The sequence below is a fragment of the Gossypium hirsutum genome, chromosome A06, assembly GCF_007990345.1.
Source record: "Gossypium hirsutum isolate 1008001.06 chromosome A06, Gossypium_hirsutum_v2.1, whole genome shotgun sequence".
NCBI lineage: Eukaryota > Viridiplantae > Streptophyta > Magnoliopsida > Malvales > Malvaceae > Gossypium > Gossypium hirsutum.
In genome coordinates, this window is record NC_053429.1 from 75,451,172 (window position 1) to 75,470,029 (window position 18,858).

Below are 18,858 nucleotides of genomic sequence, written 5' to 3' on the forward strand. Positions count from 1 at the left end.
CGATAATAGTTAGTTCAAAACTGAGTAATTATAAATATTTAAAACCTATTAGGAAACCACGAGATCAAGTTTTTGGCGCCGCTACTGGGGAACTGAAATATTAGGGATTCTCAATTTTTATTACTTTAGCCATTTATTTTTCTTGTGATTTAATTTAATTTTTTATTATTATTATTTATTAGCTTACTTTTTCTTGGCAAGTTTTTATAGTTTATGACTAGAAGAAACCCATCAGGACCATTACTTTTTGACGAAGAAATCGATCGTACAGTTCGCAGAAATCAAAGAGAAATAAGGTGAAGCTTACGATACACAGAGAACGTGCAAGAAGATGATACTCAACCCCCAATCAAAGAGATGGCTAAAAACCAAGACAATCAGCTACCTACTGCAATTGCGTCTAATCAAAATCCTGCTCCACGCACTATGTACGATTATGCTAAACTTCCTTTAACAGGAACTGAATCTAGCATAGTTAGACCTGTTGTAGCTGCAAATACTTTTGAATTAAAACCTAACACTATTCAGATGATATAGTAATTTGTTCAGTTTGATGGTTTGCAGGATGAAGATCCCAACACTCACTTAGCAAACTTTTTGGAATTTTACGATACATTTAAAATCAATGGCGTTTTTGATGATGCCTTTCGTCTTCAGTTATTCCCTTTTTCATTAAGGAACAAAGCTAAACAGTGGTTGAACTTGTTACTATGAGGGTCAATTACTACTTGGGAACAAATGATCGAAAAATTTTTACTAATATATTTTTCGCCGGCTAAAATGACTAAACTATGTAATGATATCTCTTCTTTTGTGCAGATGGATTTAGAAACACTCTACGATGCATGGGAGAGATACAAGGACCTCTTGAGAAGATGCCTTCACCATGGGTTACCGCTTTGGCTCCAAGTACAAACATTTCACAATGGTCTGAATCCTTCAACTCGACAAATGGTTGATGCAGCGGCAGGTGGAACCATCAACAATAAAATACCGAAAGATTCCTATGAGTTTATAGAGGAGATGGCACTGAATAACTATCAGTGGCAAGTCATGAGGACAAAGCCAACGAAAACAACCGGCATTTATAACATCGATTCGGTCACCATGCTCTCTAATCAGGTAGAACTCTTAAATAAAAAGATTGATGGTTTTCTGAATTCTTCACAGGTTCACCCAGTAATGCAGTGCAAAGCAAGTGGAAGTGGAACAAACCATTCGGAATACCAACCTTATGGCCTTAGCATGGATAACAAGCAATTAGACTACATGGGTAATAATCCTTGACCTCAAAACAATCCATTTAGTAACACTTACAATGCAGGTTGGAGGAACCATCCCAATTTTTCGTGGGAAGGCCAAGGAAATCAGAGACCACAACATCCTCCGAGTTTTCAGCAACCACCCTACCAACAGGAAAGGAAACCAATCCTTGAAGAGATGCTCTCAAAGTTTATATCAGTTTCAGAAACTCGTTTTCAGAACACTGAGACAGTACTTAAAAACCAACAAGCGTCGATCCAAGGGCTCGAAACTCAGATAGGCCAGCTTTCCAAACTAATCTCTGAACAACCACCAGGTAGTTTGCCAAGTAATACTGAACCCAACCCAAGGGAACAACTCAACGTGATTAATGTTCAAGATGAAAAAGGATTTGTGGAGCCTGAACCAGAACCGCGACAAGAAACTGTGGTAAGTAAAGGTCAAGGTAAGGTAGATCAAAATACAAACAAATTAGTAAATGTTGAATATAAACCTCGTGTACCATACCCCAACGCAACAAGGAAAGACTGCTCAAATGAACAATTTGGTAAATTCCCTAAACTCTTAAAAAAATTACATATTAACTTACTGTTTATTGAAGATCTATCGTAGATGCGAAACACAATGAAATTCTTAAAAGAGCTTTTAGCAAATAAGCGGAAGTTGAACGAGGCGTCGCATGTGGAGCTAAACGCAGTGTGCTCAGCTATTCTGAAAAATAAGCTACCGAACAAACTAAAAGATCTAGGGATTTTTATGATTCCTTGCTTAATTGGTAGTTTAGATGTTAATAATGCGTTAGCTGATTTAGGGGCTAGTATCAACGTCATGCCTTTCAAAATGTTCAAGCAACTAGGTCTCGGGAAACTCAAACAGACTAGGATGAGCATTCAATTAGTAGATCAAACTATAAGATTTCCTAGGGGTATTATTGAAGATGTGCTAGTCAAAATTGATAAATTTATATTTCACGTTGACTTCATTGTTTTAGACATAGAGGAGGATATCAATACTCCTTTAATCCTAGGAAGGCCTTTTTTAGCAACTGCTAAAGCAATTATTGATGTTGGCATAGGTGAACTCACGCTTCGCGTAGGAGATGAAACACTCACCCTTCAAGCTCGCAATTCTGACAACATATCGAAAATTGGAGGTGATCGTCTAAACCATTCTATTAAAACTGACCACATGATACAACCCACTTTGCAGGAGTTAAGTCTGAAGGAAGTACATGAGCCACTTTCGAACAATAGTAGAGGTTCTATTCATGAAGAACGAAGGTTGCAAGTAGAGGAGCTAGATGAATGGAGAACACACGATAAATCGAAACTACACCAGAACGAGCCCGATACCTCTCCAAATCAACTTAAGGTTGGTGATAAAGTCTTATTAGATACCGCAGATCCCCACATTGTCACTATCATACCGAATGAGGAAATCCCTCTTACGGTACTCAGTATTTTTCCATTCGGTACGATGAAGGTGAGTCATCCAAAGTTCGACACTTTTAAGGTAAACAATACCCATTTAAAACCTTATTTTCAGATTAATCGTAGGAATGAGGAGTATAAACTCCTCGAACCACCAATGATCATATAACGGAGAGGTAAGTCGAGCTTAGACTATAAATAAGCATTTCACGGGAGGCAAGGCAAGCACTAACAATATTAATTTCTTTAAATTTTGGTATTTAACTCCTAACTTATTAATAGAAATCTTGAATATAGGTGTTTCCACAGAGACACGGCCAAGCAAACGGGCGTGCTTAAGGCCGTGTGAAAATAGGATAAAAGATTTCCCCAACACGGCCTATGATTAAATGCCGCGACCGTGCGATATGGACGTGGTCGAGCTTGCCAAAACAACACGGGCGTGTGACACGCTCGTGTGGAAGAATTGTGGGCGAACCTGTTAAAACAACACGGGCGTTCGACATGCCCGTGTGGAACACCCGTGGTCGAACCTGTTAAATTAACATGGGCGTGAGGCTTGCACACATGGGCGTGAGAGAAGCGAATGAAGCTAGACACGACCGTGCGACATGGCCTGAAATTGGGGAACACGGGCGTATGCCCTGGCCGTGTGGCCGGAAATCTATAAATACCTGTACTATTCACTTTCTTCCCCATTCAAAAACCCTAACCCTAGCCACTGCAACTCCATACGGCCTCCCTGCCACGCCCGTGTGCCGCTTCCCACTTAATTTTTGACACTAAATCTCTTTCCTTTAGCGTTTTTTTACTCCTCTGACTTCTATTTTACTTATTTCTAATGCTTATTATCAACATAAATGTCATATCTTTTGAACTATTTTTCATTTTTCTATCATTTAATTTGCTTTCCTAAGTTAGTTATCATACATTCCGTGTTAAATTGAGATTAGGAAAACCTCATACCCATTACATGTCTATTCTCATTCTCATTGTTATTGTGGTTGAGTTTGCTTCAAATGAATAGTATTGGCTGAAATAGTTAGTTCCAAATTCATGCCTTTGATTTTTTCGAATTCGTTTACCTATTATTCTTCTTCTTTATATTACAGGCTTTTGACGTCGTCTTCACGAGGAAAGAAAATTGCCGTACCTGCCTCAAAGAAGAGGAAGGGAGCGTCCTCTTCTGCGGTCCAACCGCGAAAATTCGTCACCCACTCCTACAGTTCCCTCGAGGGCCCCAAGAAGAACTGTTCCAAATACTTTGGGCCCGACCTTTAATTGTGGGTCGCTGCATCGACTAGGCTACCGTAGAACAAGTTTAGATGGCGATGCAATTCGGGCCCTCCTAACCACCGACCCTTGGAAGCTATACTTTGGGATTATCGAGCCGGCATACCTTGAGCTCATGATGGAACTATTCTCAACGTTCAATCTTTAGACTGTAATGACGTACTACGATGATCCCGGCATGGTCCAATTTTGCCTAGGCAGATTAATCCACCAGCTAAACATCCGAGAGTTTGGTGCTGCACTGGGCGTATATATGGAATAGTTCAAGGAGAAAAATGGACTACATGCTCTCAGTCGCCACATACACTTCTCCCCCCCCGAAGTGCTGGCACACTTTGGCCCCTGGCGCGACCTCCTACAATCCTAGCCGCTCCAAGGCATCAGTTCTCCCACCATCCCTGAGGTACCTACACACCATTTTAGCTCATACAATTACAGGGAGGTGAGAGAGCACTGGCGTCGTTAACACCCACGACGCCTACTTCTTATGGTGCATGTCACAAGGACACGTTATTGACCTTGCCTAATTCATCGCCCTTGCTATTCAGCACCAGACAACGCGGCATCGGAAGGGGGTCATCTCCATTGGCCGCTACGTGACTCAACTGGCGCGGCACTTCAGGCTCCTCAACACCGCGGCCTAAGAATCATCCCTCACCCTCATCGGCCAGATGTCTCCACAAGGCATCTTGAGCATGCTTAGCATGAGGATGATCGAGAGGCGCCGAGGAACCTACCCTCCCCAGTATCGTCTTGCCCAATCTACCGAGGAGGAGGCCTACGAGGACATTCCTGATGACGTCCCCCCACAGCACGGGGACCACCGACTCAGCCACCACCACCCTCTCGTCCAGTTCATGCGGCGGCTTCATATGCTCACATCTCTGAGCGCCTCACCCGATTCGAGCAGCAATGTTTTCAATGATTTGACAACATTGATGCTACTCTATAGTAGATTTGTCAGCACCTTCACATCTCATCTCCAGTCCCACCTCGCGAACCATCCAGCGATGAAGATGTTTAAAAATATTTATTTATTATTTTATGTTTTTAATTTTTATTGAAACTAATTTTTATTTTTATTAGATTTTAGAAATTTTATTTTTAATTATTAATTTCAGTTATTTCTTTTTGAGTAATTATTCTCCCTAATATCCCTTAAAAAGTTCCTGATTTTATCACAGTTATATAAGAGCTCTTAAGCTCATCGTCACATAGGAACTAAAACTCCACCGAGAAAGGTTCTTCGTGATTGCCATGTCTTGATCGACCACGACCAGAGCTATCACTAGATATAATCTTCTTTTGGCGCAGGACTCATGGACTAATGAAACTCTACGACCGCCGGAGTATCCTCTTCGACTCTCGAACCGATTACTCTCCAAAACTCTAGTTCGAGGAATTCATCATACAGGAAGTTTCACTTCCCTCCATATCTTATTTTTATACTTTAATATTTATCTTTGTACATTGAGGGCTATGTACGTCTTAAGTGTGGGGGGAATATTTATTTCATTATCAGAAAAATCGCTGAATGATTGCCTTGTTTTCTTAAAAAGCTTTCATATCATATTTAGGATAAATTTTAATTAATTTATGATTTTGATTGATATATCTTGAATTAAAACATAGGGATTTATGCATTGATTGTTTAAACTTTAAGACATTAGAGAATCAAGCATGATAAGTTGATTTTTAAGAATTTAAAATTATAGGTTGTTTCCCCAAGTCTCGGTATTACTTTGAATTGGAAGTCACGAGTCTAAACATCAAAAAGCCATAATTTTTGTGAGATTTTTTAGCCTTTTGAGCATCATTAATTCTTTCATGCTTACTTTTATTATTGCTTTGAGTGCGTCAATATTGAACTGTTATTCTAGAACTTGCTTGATTATGCATGTCGAGACCACACCATTTGATTTGACATGTCAAAATGATTAAGGCACTTAGGATTAACCCACTCATGCCGCGAAAAGCCTACCTCCACGATTAACCCCTAGTAAACCCCCTTGAGCCTAACAAGCCATTCCTTGTATTAACCTCAATATTAACCCTTAACCCATTATTGTTGAGATCCCCTAAATTAAATTGATTCCTATTTTTGTCGAGATTTGAGTTGAAGAAATTGCTTAGCTATGTCTTGTTTGATTATTTAACTTGTTCTTAGAAAATATATATATGTATACATATCTGTAATTTCATATCCTGAGAAGAAGCTCTGATGTACGCAAGTGAAGATTAACTATTTTTTAGTTAGGTAATTTTTCAATTCAATCTCGATTGTAACCCTTTCTTTCAACTTGTGACCACACCCCCTAACCAAGCCTCATTACAACCCTTTAAAGACCTTTTGATTGATGTATCATCTTAAATTATAGTGGTGGAGATTTGATTTTCATGCAAGCCTATGGTAATGACTTTTCATTACTGACTATTGAGTGCTTCATTTATTTTAATTGAACACCTCGAGTGATTTGAGTGAATCTTTAGTGAGGATGTGAAACTCTATGATATTCTGAATCAAAGGTAATTACTTAGATGCGGAGAGACACCTATGTTTGCATGATTAAATCTCAACTTGGAATGTTTGAAACTTTTATGTTCTTTTAGTTGAATTCTCAATGTATGATTATCTATGGATTATTCTGAGATATTATCGATAGAAATTATAAGTTGGGAAGAATTTATTTTGATTATGAGTTGAGAATTTTTCTTGAGGACAAGCAAATGCCTAAGTGTGGGGGTATTTGATAAACCGTAAATTATACATATTTTGACCCCATGTTTAATGCATTTTATGGATGATTTCTTATTAGAATTGGTGAATTTGATGCTCCTAATGCTTTAATTTCATGTTTTATACTTAGGAGAGCATAAGAGAGCAAAAGGAACGAGAAACGGGCCAAAAAAGAGAAAATGGGCCACAGTACGAAATCAACACGGCGTGGACCTCTTCACACGGGCAGACCACACGGCCGTGCCAATTTGGCAGGCTCAAACATGGCCTGAAGTAATCGAACACGGGCATGTGCCACGGGCGTATTGTAACACCCTGAATTTGGGGCCTAGAAGAGTTGGGTTTTGAGTCTGGGATTCGGATAGAAGAAAACCTGAATAATTAAGAAGTTTTAAATATTATCGTTTAAGAAAAAAAATTACTACTAGAAAATTTTTACTGTATTTATTATTACGGATATTTTAAATTTTTATGATTAGATATATTTATAAAATTATTATTATTAGATAGGAAAATATATATATATATATATTTATAAAAGTATTGTTGTTTTGGTGTTTAAACTCTAGGAAAAAAAATTGTTTTAATTTTTGCCTTATAGAGGGAACCTGGGCATAAGGCTTATAAAATAAATTGGGCAAGACTGGGCATGAAGAAGCGTACCTGGCCCAGTGGTTAACATGCTAGGTAGTGGGAAGGAGTGCTGGAGTTCGACTCCCAGCATGTGCAAAAGTGTTTTTATTTTTTTCTTTATATCAGGGAACGACGCAGGAAAGCCTTATATATATAGTTGGGGTTAAAAGGTAACACAAAGGGAAGCTCGGTCCAGTGGTAGAGGCGCTGGGAGTGTGGTATAGTGCCTAGGTTTGAGGGTTGGCGCACGCAAAGGCTTCTTTTTATTTTAAAAGCCAGGTCACACTAAAGTAAGGTTTAAGAATAGTTGCGACCAAGTTATGCTACAAGGACGCTTGTGGCGTAGTGGCAATAGGGTACTAGGAGTTCCACAAGGGCACAGGTTCAAGTTGCATGGAAGGCGAAATTCCCCTTTTATTTTTAAGCGGACCAAAGCTTCAGCAGGTAAGGTTTATAATTAATTGTAACCATATATTAGTAAAGGAGAAAACATGGTGCAGTGGCCAGCAGCTTGGGCGAAGGTGCAAGGGTGCAAGGCAGACGGAGGTCTGGGCTTCAAGCTTCATCTCTCGCACACAAGGTTGGGATTTTTGCTGCATGCGTAGGGAAGGAGTTAGGGTCTGATTAGGACTCTTGGCAGCATGCTGAGGCGGTACAAACAGTGGGCTTGATCAGTCAAGAGTTTGAATGGAATTTAAACATTGAATGTGGCCAAAAATCAAGGAGCAATTCAGGGAATTGGAATTTAGAAAGAATTCCTATGCCGAAATACACTCACTCGGCCATAGCTAATAAGTGTCGTATATTTTGGTATTTAGGATTCAATTTTTTCTTCTTCTTTTCTTTTCTTTTCTTTTCTCTTCATCTACTTTCTCTTCTTCTTTTCCCCCATAGCCAAATCCTTCTACTATTTTACTCATCTCCACTTTCTAATCATTTGTTCCTAAGCTTTATACACAAAAGCCGAAATCCCGAAAGCCTATATTCTTCTGTGCCGATTTCTCCTAGCCAAACCCTCTAATTCTTCTCCATCTTGTGGCCGATTCTTTCTTCTTCTAAACCTTAAAGTTCTGTCGACAAAGCCACTACAAAACTCTCATATCTCATCTTCTTCACTATTTTAAAAAGCCGAAAACCCCATAGTTTAGGGGCATAGCCGAATCTTTAGACCAGAAAAGGACTGACTCCTGCTAGGGTTTGAAGGTTAGATCTACATTAGAATCGAATAAGAAATAAAGTGGAATCGTTGGCTGAAGAAACCGGTGGTAAGTTTTTGAAACTATTTTTTTATTTCGGGAGTTAAGAAAAGCCGAAACCCTTATAGGTGGCTAGCGTTTTGGACTAAGGGTTTTGTGCCTCTTTCTGTTTGGTTGTGTAAGCGTTAGCGTGGACAATGGGATGTATAGCAAAGGGCTTGAAGACTAATTCGGTTGGCTCATCAGATCTAACCCATATTTCGGCAAAAAGTAAAGAACTCTAGGATCTAAGGCTGTATTGGCCGAATACGGTAAGGGGTTAAATAGGTAGTTCATTTTTGATATTTAGATTGACGTGTTAGTAATCCAATTGTAGGCAGTTTGTGTGAGGATCTCGCCAATGTAACATTCTAAATCAGGTGTGTATCGAGCACCGTCTCATAGTTCAAATCGGCGAAAGCCGAAATGCCGAAAATCTGGCATTTCATGGGCTTGTGAGTGTGCGAGTGCTCACAAGACGTTTAGAAATCATTATATCTGAAATCGAAAAGTGGTAAGTTAGTCGTGTGTGAAATTTCATGCACTTCGGTAATTGGGCCTCGATAGGCTAAAACTGGGCCCAATGGGATTACGGGCCCATACGGGTAAAATAATAAAAAAAGGCAATAAGTATGATATGTTAGACTGTGGAATCAAAACTGCTTAAATCGGTAAACTGGTCATAAAACTTGAATTAAATGGGCTTAAATTGCTAGTGGACACTGTAAGGCCCATTAGGGGTTTTAAGGCCCAATGGCTAAAATTGTGAAATTGAGACAAATAAATTATTGCGATGACAAATGGGCTAGTAAGGACAGTAACAGTCGTGAGAAACCTTAAAACTGATACAATTACTGAAATACCTTTATAGGTGGAAAATTTACAGATTTACCCCTATGAGCAAAATTACTGATATACCCTTAGGGTTAAGGTTGACCTGAATGCATGTTTGACTATTACTATTTACTGCATGCCATGTTGTTATTATCTGATTCATGGGACTGGGTTATTGATGGCTTGTCCACGTACTGGAGGCTTTGCCTCAACTTACTGATATCTGAGCAGCAATGCTGCAACTATGGAGTGTAGGCCTGGGTGGGTTGAGCTATTCCCCACATGGAGTGTAGGGATGGTATGGGTGGAGTGTAGCGGTTGGTTATAGGCTGGGTTGGACTTGCATACACAAATATGTTTGTTCTGTTCTGGATGGGCCTATGGGCCATATTGTTATCAAAAGAGGGGCTAAGGCCCAATTTACTATATTCTGAAAAGGGCTTTGGCCCAGTACCCGCTGTTCTCTGAATAGGGCTTAGGCCCAATGGGCTTGAGTTGACTTGGGCTTTGGATGGGTTTCCATACACACTGAGTTTTCCAAACTCACCCTCTTTCTCTTCCATCCGTGCAGGTGAGCCCTAGTTGGTGGACTTGGAGCTGGACGAGATTCAGAGTGGCCACGAAGATTAAATTTCTGGTTTTTAAATAAGTTTCAATTAGCTTCCTTTTAAATTTCGCATTTATTTTTGATTATTTCTATTTTGGTTAAAGTTGTAATAAGGCCACTTTATTATTTTTTTTGGGGTTTTTAAATTACTTAAATCGTTTTCAACTTGAGATTCACATCACTTAAATTATTCCTTAAAATTGGTTAGCTCTAGGGCGCGTTTTATAAAAGTTACTTATTTTCAAAATATCACGATAACCGAGCAAAGCTTCCGCAACGTAAATGTTTTCAAAGGAAATAAATATTTAAAATAGACTTAAACTTAATTTGTTGTTCGTGGACAAGTAATAAGCTTAAAGTGTGGCAATGGATGTGTGCATGTCTAGGACTGGATCATGGAAGAGCTAGGTACTTAAGCAATCTAATTGACACACCTCCTCTTTTCTTGAATCCTACCTGGTGCGCAGCTTCCATTCACTTTAATTTAAAACGAAAATACTGTTTAAACACTAAGAAAGATTTTAGATAAAACTTGACTTCTCTAATAACGCTTCAATGTGACATGCCAGATTTGATCGTAACATCTAGGCCGGGTTTGGGGTGTTACACGTGTCCCTGGCAAGCCCAAGTTGAGTCCAATTCAGAAAAGGCCAATTTTGAGGGCTTTGAGGCATTCCAAAGCCTATAAATACACTCTAGTGGAGGAGGAAAAGGGGAACGGAGAATAGGGGGTAAGAAATTACTGCAAGGAAGCGGATTGATCCATCTCAAAAGCCAAATTCATCATCAAGACTGAAGATCTCTCCTCAATTTCCCTTCAGGAGTTTTGGGTTTTCTTTATGTTTTGTATTCTTTATTCTTCTAAGATGTTTTCTTATTTATATATGAACTAAAACCCCTAAATACCTAAGGGGAATGAACCTAAGACGAATCTTGTTATTATTGTCTGAATCGTATGATAAATATTTAACTTATTCTTAATTATGTGTTCTTAATTCTTGTTTTGATATCCCAGGATACTGATTCAAGACAAGCTCTTATTCAGAGGAGGAATAGACCCTGTCTAAGAGTACATTTGTCATAATTAAGCGGAGTTGATTGCGCGCCTAGACATAGGGTGACAAGATTTTGCCGAATTAGGGTGAAACATAATAAGGGGATCCATAGATCTAGTTAATGCAACCCTAGAGTGTTAATTAGAGAAAAGTCTCGGTTATTCAATCTAGGGATTAGACGTTATTAGTCTTGAATAGGGATAATAACATAACTTAGGGATCTCTATAGAACAAGTTGAATGAATAAATTGTCCGATTAGGAGCCAGAATAACAAGTAAAGTCTAGGTGGATTTTTCCTTAGGTATTGTCTTAAGTCAATCGATTTTTCCCAAAAGCAATTCCCCAATTCTTTTCTCTGTGCGTTCTTAGTTTAGATAATTAGTCAATTAAAACAAAACCCCTTTATTCTTAGGCTAGATAATAAAAAGACAGTCATTACTAGTACTTTTAGTTCCTTTGGGTTCGACAATCTGGTCTTGCTAAAACTATACTACTATTCGATAGGTACACTTGCCTACATCGCGATAATAGTTAGTTCAAGAACGAGTAAATATAAATATTTAAAACCTATCACGAAACCAAGCGATCAATGTGTATAAAGGCACTTAGTCACATTTGAGTAAGACTTTATCGCAAGTCACAATTATGGTTTAATAAGCTATCAAACCTAAGAGATGCAACTATCTTTCACCAAGCCCGAACACATTTCAAAAAATTTATTTAAACCAACTTCGGGCACATATAATTATCAATCATTTCGCTAGCAACTTATTCTTTAATTACCGAACCGTAAGCATCATATAATAGTATGTATAAATGCTCCACTCCTCACTGGCCAAATGTAAAGGCATACCTTTTACTATTTCAAGCCAACTAGCGTAATAAATTACACATCCTATATAAGTCAGTATGGCAAATAACATTCACATAAGCTTCTGTCCATATAAAACCTTAGCTGAACCTTTAAATGAAACACATATATATAATATTTACAACTTACCTAAAACAGATACCACCTTTGACCTAAAATACACCTGAAATAGTCAACCATACTTATCCACGTAGCATACTAAATAAATATCAATAATCAAACTCAATGAATATTTAATCTCAAGCATGAAAAACCGAATTATGACATAGCATGTAACTTCTTCTTTTTTTCCAGTATATGTGGTATCTAATACAAACATTATGCAAACATGGTACATAATTATAAAGCTAAAGTGAACATAACCGCACTTAACATAGCTAAATTTCAAAGATAAAAATTCTAGCTATTTTTTCATGGCTTATACACATAACCAACAATCACCATTCACAAAATATAATCTAGCCTATACATGTCATAATTTAAGTTTAGCTAATATGGTACCAAAAACAGTAGATAGTGTGACGAGCTTTGTTGACAGTCCCCAAGCTTGTAGCTTGACTCTAATATCTATAAAACAAATACTAATATACACAGAGTAAGCTAATTAAGCTTAGTAAGTCATAAGCAAATAACAAACTAATATTATAATCAATTGATTATAACCCTAACAAATTACAATATCAATATCAAGATTATCCTCAACTTCCAACTTCCATGATAATATACCCGAACATATATATGTCTATTACCTTGGCCGAACATTCACAAGGTTATATCATTCAATCATTGTTAAATTTTCAATAGCCAAAATTATCATTATATAACCTAATACATATACCTTTGTATACATAAGCTTTTAAATCAAGATAAGATTTTATATACATCCATTAACTAAACAACCGAATATGCAAAATCATTCTATATATTCGTAAATAATAATCATTTAAACAAGGATCATATTTGTTGTTCATGAGACCGAATATACATAACATGTTCATACGTAAACTTTTCCTTCATGTTGCAAATACTTGTAACTAATATCATAACACTCACTTACCTTGTTGCAAATAAATACCAAACTAATACATACCTGATCAATTAGCTAATTTCACATATTCATTTCTCACATATCGATGCCTGATGAACCATTCAGAATTGGGTAGGACACTCGGATAATCACACTTGTACCGTACAATGCCAACATCCCAGACGTGGTTTTACATGTAATCACATATCGATGCCACTGTCCCAGATAAGGTGTTACTCAAACACATATATCAAAAACACATATCGATGCCATGGTCTCACACGCACACTTAAATCGAGATCTTATGTCATGACATATGTATCCTAACTATTCCTAAGGTTCATATGGGGCTTTCAGACGTCGTATTTCGGTCGAATCGAACTCCGAAGTGTCATAGCCAAATTTAAACATATTCAGCCATAACATATCTTTATTCTAACATTTCATAATAGCATGTAAATGTAACATTAAATTACCAATAAACACGTCTATTTGCCTATAAACTTACCTCAGACGTCGTAAAACGAGACGAGGCTACTAGTCGACAACTTTTGTTTTTCCCCAGTCCAAATCTGATTTCTTTGGTTCTTGATCTAAACATATTCAAATTAAGCTCATTGAAACATATTTTCATTCAATTTAGTCCAAAAACACATAAATAGGAAAATTACCATTTTACCCCTGATATTTATAATTTTTACAATTTAGTCCCTATTGCACAAAACACAAAATACACAAAATTTCAAAACACCCATGTTAGGCCGAATGGTACCCATGCCTATAAAAGTCCATATATTTTATCAATTTCACATTTTAGTCCCTCAAATTATTATTTTTGCAATTAAGTCCTAATTACTCAAAATCATCAAAAACTCCAATACAAAATATGTTAATCTAAAACATATCTTTCATTTTTCATCATCAAACAAAAAACATCACAAGCTATCAACATTGTCACAACTCAAAATATTCATCAAAATCAAAAATTAAAGCTTGGGTTTTGTAGTACTCAAAGCAACGTTCTCAAAAACATAGAAATTATCAAAAACTGACTAAAAATGAACCTTGAATCAAGAGAAGAAAGATGACCAAACCTTGCTTTTGTTCTTTCCATTTTCTTTTCTATGTTTCGGCAATGGAAGATGATGAAATAATAATATGAATTTGATATCTTATTATTAACTTATTATATGTTTATTATATAATTTACCTAAATAACCTTTTAATAATAATAATGGGATTTTATACCTATGTCTATTACCGTCAAAACATCTAACTAATGGCATAATTTCAACATAAATACCTCAACTTAAAAATCCATTAATAATTCGACCATTATATAAGTTACCACCAAATTTTCATTTTACGCGATTAAGTCCTTTTATTTAATCAGACACCTAAACGATGAAATTAAATCACGAAAATTTCATAGATATAAATTCACACAAATTAAACACAAGAAATAATTTTTAAATATTTTTGACTCGGATTCGTGGTCCCGAAGCCACATTCTGACTCCGTAGATCAATTGTCTTTCTATTTCAGTTCACAATAGCGTCATGTACTGTTAACCAGTCCATACTCAGAATTATGTCGAACTCATGAAATGGCAACAACATCAAATCAATCAGAAAGCATAGATCTCGAACCATCAAGAGACAATTCTTACACACTTTGTCGACCATAACACACCGACCCAAGGGGTTTGACACTCTAATCACATACTCAGTAGACTCAACACGCAGAGTCTTGCTGAATACTAATGCCTCACATAAATAAGAATGAGTAGATCCAGGATCAATCAATGCAATTACATTAGTATCATAAAGAGTAAATGTACCAGTAATAACATCTAGGGATGAAGCCTCTTCTCGTACACGTATAGCATAGGCTCTGGTAGGTGCACGAGCCTCAGATCTGACTTCCGTATCTTTAGTCTTTCTCTAACTACCACTCGTATTACCAGCATTTCTGGGTGGTCTACCTCGAGCTACGTTGTTACCCGATCTCGTATTCTGCACTGGATTTTCCTCAACTAAAATTGGGCAGTCTTGAATATAATGATCTGTCGATCCACATTTAAAACAGGCCTGATCATGCAACCTACAACTGTCGGGATGTCGTTTACCACAGTGCTTACACCGGGTTGATTTGATCTGACATTACCTACACTCACTACTGAGGTAGCTCTCGAGCTCACTAGTGGTCTAGTCTGATCCCATCTGGAGTAACCTAAAGTGGCTTTAGAAAGGCTAATATCATTTCGAAACTTCTTTGATGCCGACTGGAATGACTTACTGGATGTTCTTTTCCGTACATCTCTAGCTTCAAAGTTAACTTTTCTTTTCTCTTTCTCGAGTTCTTCAGCTTTGCAGGCTCGCTCAACAAGTACCACAAATTCTTTTATCTCAAGTATGCCAACTAACAGTTTGATATATTCATTCAGCCCATTTTCAAATCTTTTACACATTATGGCTTCAGTGGAAACACATTCTCGGGCATACTGACTGAGTCTCACGAATTTCTGCTCATACTCTATCACGGTCATCTGATCGAATCTCAGCTCCAGAAATTCTTTACGCTTCTGACCGATAAATCTCTGACTGATATATTTCTTACGAAACTGGGTCTGAAAGAATTCTCAGGTCACCTACTCTCTCGAAACTACTGATACCAGAGTATTCCACCAGTGGTATGTTGTGTCGTGAAGTAAGGATATAGCGCATTTCAAACATTCATCAGGAGTACATGACAGCTCATAACTCAGCCCGCTCAGCATTATCATCATCAGTGGCTTTAAACTCTTCAGCTCTGTGTTTTCTGATTTTATTGACAATAGGTCTATTCAATAGCAACAGATCACTTGAGGTACAGCAGGCATGTAAGATGGATTAATCGGGGGTGGAGGTTGTTGTGCAGCTGGATTAGTCCGAATATATTGGGTGAACCAGTCATTCATCATTTAATAGAAGGCTTGTTTAGCCTCACTTTATGGATTACTCTAAGTCGGTCGAGAATCAACCTGCGTTGTCCCTTGTGTGGGAGCAGGCGCCATACTCTTGACATCATCAGCTACAGCTCTGTCGGGATCCATTTACTATATGAAAATACATTTCAAATGTAAGAAGTCATCACACTATCATAGTATATAATTATGGCATGATAGCTAAACTTACATGCGCTATGTTAGTCCTATAACCGACTAAACCGCAGCTCTGATACCAATAAAATGTAACACCCTTAACCACATTCATTGCCAGAGTAGAACTATGAGGCATTACTGATCATATCACAGTTCATACAATCATGCATTATGTTTTACAACTCAAAATTATTAATGACATTATTACTTGTAATTTTATCTAGTATCAAACTTAAAAATTAAATCATTCATAACACTGCATTGATAAAACATGAATCAACATATGTCAAAACAAACTATATATGTGTATTGAATATTGATAAACCATAATTTATACAGATTTCTATCCCATGCTTAGCACATTTTATCGATGATTTTTCCTTGAAATTGGTGAATTCGATGCTCCTAATGCCTTAATTTCATATTTTATACATAGGTGAGCATAAGATAGTGAAAGGAACGAAAAAAGGTCCAGAAACAGAGAAAATGGGCCAACGTACAAAATCAACACGGCCTAGACCTCCTCACACAGGCAGTCCACACGACCATGTCAAATTGGAAAAATCGAAGCACGACTCACACGGGTGGACCACACGCCCATGCCTATTTAACAGGCTTGACCATGGCCTGAAGTAATCGCACACGGACGTGTCACACGGGCCTGTCCCTGTCGAGCCCAAATTGAGCCTGATTCGGAAAAGGCCAATTTTGAGGGTTCTTAGGCATTCTAAAGCCTATAAATACACCCTAGAGGAGGAGGAAAAGAGAGCCACAAACGAGGAAGTAGGGAACTGCTCAAAGAAAGTTGATTGACCCATCTCAGAAGCCGAATTCATCATCAAGACTGAAGATCTCCCTTCAATTTCCATTCAGGAGTTTTCGATTTTTCTTTATGTTTTGTATTCATTATTCTTCTGAGATGTTTACCTTTTTAGTTATGAACTAAAACCCCTCAATACCTAAGGGGAATGAAACCTAAGACAAATCTTGTTATTATTATCTAAATTGTATGATAAATATTTGACTTGTTCTTAATTATGTGTTTTTAATTCTTGTTTTGATATTCCAGGATATTGATTCAAGTTAAGCTCTTATTCAGAGGAGTAATAGATCCTCTCTAAGAGTACATTTGTCATAATTACACGGAGTTGATTGCGCGCCTAGAGATAGGATGATTAGATTTTGCCAGATTAGGGTGAAACCTAATAAGGGGATCTATAGATTGAGTTAATGCAACCCTAGGGAGTTAATTAGAAAGATATTCAATTATTCAATCTAAGGTTAGACATTGTTAGTCTCAAGAGGGATAATAATATAACTTAGGGATTTCTACGGATTAAGTTAAATGAATAAATCCTCTGATTTAGAGTCAAATAACAAGTGAAGTCTAGGTGGATTTTTCCTTAGGTGTTGTCTTAATTCAATCATTTTTCCAAAAGTAATTCCCCAATTCTATTCTCTATGAATTCTTAGTTTAGTTAATTAGTTAGTTAAAACAAACCCCATTATTCTTAGGCTAGATAATAAAAAGACAATCATTACTAGTACTTTTAGTTCCTTTTGGGTTCGACAATTCGGTCTTGCTAAAGCTATACTACTATTCGATAGGTACACTAGCCCTTCATCGTGATAATAGTTAGTTTCAAGAACGATTCATTATAAATATTTAAAACCTATCATGAATATCACGTATCACGGTTTTGGCGCCGTTACTGAGGAACTAAGATATTAGGAACACTCAATTTTTATTACTTTAGCCATTTACTTTTACTTTAATTTAAATTTTATTCTAATTTTTATTACTAATTCTTTTTTTTCCCTTTTTTTGGCAGGTTCTTATAGTTTATGACTAGAAGAAACCCGTTAGGACCACTATTTTTTGACAGTGAGATCGATCGTAGAGTTTGCAGAAACCAAAGAGAAATAAGGCGAAGCTTACGATACATAGAGAACGAGCAAGAGGACGATATTCAAACCACAACCAAGGAGATGGCTGAAAACCAAGAAAATCCGCTACCTCCTGCAATTGCTGTTAATCAAAATCCTACTCCGCGTACTATGTATGATTATGCTAAACCTAATTTAATAGGAACTAATTCAAGTATAGTTAGACCTGCTATTGCTGCAAATAATTTTGAACTGAAACCTAACACAATTCAAATGATACAACAGTTTGTTCAGTTTGATGGTTTTCAGGACGAGGATCCCAACACTCAACTGCCAAATTTCCTTGAATTTTACGATACCTTTAAAATTAATGGCGTTTTTTATGACGCCACTCGCCTTTGATTGTTTCCCTTTTCATTAAGGAATAAGGTTACACAATGGTTGAACTCGTTACCACGAGGGTCAATCACTATATGGGAAAAAATGACTGAAAATGTTTTATTAAAATATTTTCCATCGGCTAAAACAACCAAATTATGTAATGATATCTCTTCTTTTGTGCAGATGGATTTAGAAACACTCTACGATGCATGGGAGAGATACAAGGACCTTTTGAGAAGGTGCCCCCACCATGGGTTATCGCTTTGGCTACAGGGAGTGTCATCCTCCTCGGGTCCTACCGCGGAAATTCGTCACCCTTTCCTGCAGTTCCCCATTAGGCCTCAAGAAGAACTTTTCCAGATTCTACGGGTCTGACCCTTGGAAGTGGGCCGCTGTATAGATTGGGCCGCACTAGAACAAGTCCAACTCGCGGATGCAATCCGGGCCCTCCTCACCACCGAT

At 37.4% G+C, this 18,858-nt stretch overlaps 2 non-coding genes across 2 annotated transcripts; both read right to left on the reverse strand.

The window, feature by feature from the left end:
• Positions 1-786: 786 nt before the first annotated feature.
• On the reverse strand, positions 787-893 carry LOC121231452 (small nucleolar RNA R71). The gene has a single exon (XR_005929511.1). It is a non-coding gene; the product is annotated as a small nucleolar RNA R71 (small nucleolar RNA).
• A 17,653-nt stretch (positions 894-18,546) lies between these two features.
• LOC121230940 (small nucleolar RNA R71) lies at positions 18,547-18,653 on the reverse strand. The gene has a single exon (XR_005929012.1). It is a non-coding gene; the product is annotated as a small nucleolar RNA R71 (small nucleolar RNA).
• Positions 18,654-18,858: the final 205 nt, after the last annotated feature.